This window comes from Mesoplodon bidens (genome assembly GCF_964165515.1).
Source record: "Mesoplodon bidens genome assembly, chromosome: 2".
NCBI classification, from domain to species: Eukaryota; Metazoa; Chordata; class Mammalia; order Artiodactyla; family Ziphiidae; genus Mesoplodon; species Mesoplodon bidens.
The window spans coordinates 46,984,308-46,987,413 of NC_138177.1; the positions used below are offsets into that span (position 1 = coordinate 46,984,308).

The 3,106-nt window shown below is 35.8% G+C and overlaps 1 pseudogene across 1 annotated transcript; it reads left to right on the forward strand.

Annotated features, from left to right (window-relative positions):
* The first annotated feature begins 1,465 nt into the window (after window positions 1–1,465).
* LOC308612008 (annexin A2-like) lies at window positions 1,466–2,412 on the forward strand (annotated as a pseudogene). The gene has a single exon. The product of its transcript is annotated as an annexin A2-like (transcript).
* Window positions 2,413–3,106: the final 694 nt, after the last annotated feature.

Genomic DNA, 3,106 nt, shown 5'->3' on the forward strand with positions numbered 1-3,106 from the left:
ACCATGAGTGAGGTCCCGTAAGGGAAAAAGTAGAGGGCATATAGTTGTTCACAAGCTGGGGCAATTTTGCCCTCCAGGAGATATTTTTGGTTGTCGCAATTGGGAGGGGAATGTGTGTGCTCTTGGCATCTAGTGTGTAGAGGTCAGGGATGCTGTCAAACATCCTCTAATATGCAGGACAGCCTCTTACAATAAAGACTTATCTGGCTCAAGATGTCAATAGTGCTAATGCTGAGATAGCAGAATCATGCCTGCAAAGCTTCTATTTTGGAATCATCTGAAAAAAACATATAATAAGTATAAACTTAAGGAAAATAAAAGAAGAAATTTAAAATATTCATAAAGAGCAAGGGAATATATTATCAAGCAGACTTGAAGAGTGAAATAAAATTTCTAAAAATGAATTAAGTAAAACAATTGAAATAAAAATTTCAGTGGAACAAACATTTTGAAAAATAGCTTGGAATTATCTAGTAAAATTAAAGGTATACATAACCTGTGACCCCAAAATTCCACTCCTAGTACATAGTCTTAAGAAATTTATGCACATGTGTTTCAATATACATATACAGTGATGTTCATAGCAGCATTGTTGAAAATAGTCTCCACAAAAAGGGGAAAGAACTAATCCAAATATTCTTCAAAAATAGAATAAAAAATTATAATATTCTCATGAGCTATACTACCTCCCAGCAGGGAAAGTTAGTGAACCACAGGTACAAACATGGATTAATTTTTAAATATTATGTTGAATAAAAGATGCAAGACACATAATACAGAGTGTTACATTAAAACAAACAAAAATTGATATAGCTGGTAAACTATAAAGAAAAGCAAAGAAATGATTAACTAAAGTCACAGTGATGATTATCTCTGGCGGAAGAAGTGGTTGGGGATCAGAAACAGAGACACAAGGGACTTCTGGACTATTGATAATGTTCCATTTATAGGGTGATTATTTGGTATTTGTTTCATAATTAATTGTTAAGCTATACATTTATATTTTTGCACTTTTCTGAATTGTGTTACATATTCTCAATGTAAAAAAAAAGTTTAAAAAATGAAGTGGACAGGTTTAACAGCAGCTTAGACAAAGCTGAAGTGAGAATTACTGTATTGGAAGACAGATCTAAAGAACTTGTGCAGAATGCAGTTCAGAGAGACAAAGAGACAAAAAGTAGGCAAGAAAGATTGTATTGGAATTCTAAAAGACATGAGACAAAAAAGGGGCAGTATTTGAAGGGTTGATGGCTAAAAATTTCTCAGAACTGAAGAATAGATAACTGACAAAATTGGGAAGCCCAGGTAATCACAAGCAGTTTAAATAAAAAGTAATCCACACCTATAACACATCATAGTGAAACTTTCAGAATGTCTAAAATGAAAAAAAAAAAAAAAGGTCCACATATGGGAATGCTCATAGCTCTTGGTACTTGTCTTTGTACTTGGCCCAGCTTCTGTCAAAATGTCTACTGCTTATGAAATTCTGTACAAGCCCAGCCTGAAGGGTGATTACACTACACCCTCAAGTACATACAGGTCAGTCAAAGCCTACAACTCTGATGCTGAGTAGAATGCTTTGAACATTGAAACAGCCATCAGGACCAAAGATATAGATGAAGTTATCATCATCAACATCTTGACCAAATGCAGCAATGAACAGAGACAGGATATTGCCTACCAGAGAAAGACCAAAAAGGAACTTGCATCAACACTGAATTCAGCCTTGTCCAGTCACCTGAAGATGGTGATTTGAGGCCCATTGAAAACACATGCTCAGTATTATGCTTCTGAACTGAAAGCCTTCATGTAGGGGCTGGGGTTTGATAAGGACTGCCTCATTGAGACCATTTGCTCAAGGACCAACCAGAAGCTACAGGAAATTAACAGTCTACAAGGAAGTGTATAAGACTGATCTGGAGAAGGACATTGTTTCTGACATATCTGGTGACTTCTGCAAGCGGACGGTTGCCCCTGCAAAGGGTAGAAGAGGAGAGATGGCTCTGTCATTGATTTTGTTTTGATTGACCAAGATTCCTTGGATCTCTATTGTACTAAAGAGAAGAGGGGAGGAACTGAGGTTCTCAAATGGATCAGCATCATGATCAAGTGGAGTGTGTGTCACCTCCAGAAAGTATTTGAAAGGTACAAGAACTATGGACCTTATAACATGTTAAAGAGTGTCAAGAAAGAGGTCAAAGGAGACCAGAAAAATGCTTTCCTGAACCTGGCCTAGTGTATTCATAATAAGCCCCTGCATTTTGCTGTATACGACTCCATGAAAGGCAAGGGGACTCATTATAAGGTGTTGATTAGAATCATGGTCTCCAAATTGCTGTACTACTACATCCAGCAAGACACCAAGAGTGATTACCAGAAAGTGCTCTGTACCTGTGTGGCGGGGATGACTGAAGCCTGAGACAGTGTGAATGTCCAGAAGTAGTGCTCCTATGCTTCCAGCTAACAGTTCTAGAAAATCAGCTTGCTACTAACAGCCCCCTTGTGCCCATTCCCTGTGAGGATGATGTTAGTATTGTTCCCCTTGGCCCCAACCTTATTTTAGTTGCCTAAGCATTGCCTGCCTTTCCTGTCTAGTCTCTCTTTCAGCCAAAGAAATGAATATTCCAAGGAGTTGGAAGTGCAATCTATGATGTGAAACACTTTGCCTTTCATGTACCTTGTCATAAATAGATGATAAAATAAATTTTTATTTTAAAAATTAAAAATTAAGAGAAAAGAAAAGATATAAAAGTAGTCAGAGAGAAAAGATATATAACCTTCAAGTAAATGACAATTACACTGACTCCTTTTTTCATCAATAGTGAAAGCTAGAAAACAGTACAACAGTATTCTTAATGTGCTAAAGAAAAAATAAGTCTATTCCTAGAATTATTAAACTTAGTGAAAATAACATCCATGAAAGAAAGAGATCTAAAAACATTAAATAACTCATGGATTAAAGAGTAATTATAATTGATATTAAAAATATTTAGAAAGGCTTAGAGACAAAACACTACATGTCAAACTTGTGAAATACAATTAAAGTTGTACTTTAGAGAAAAATTATCATCTTAAATGCTTATATTAGAAAATAAAACAGAAGGGG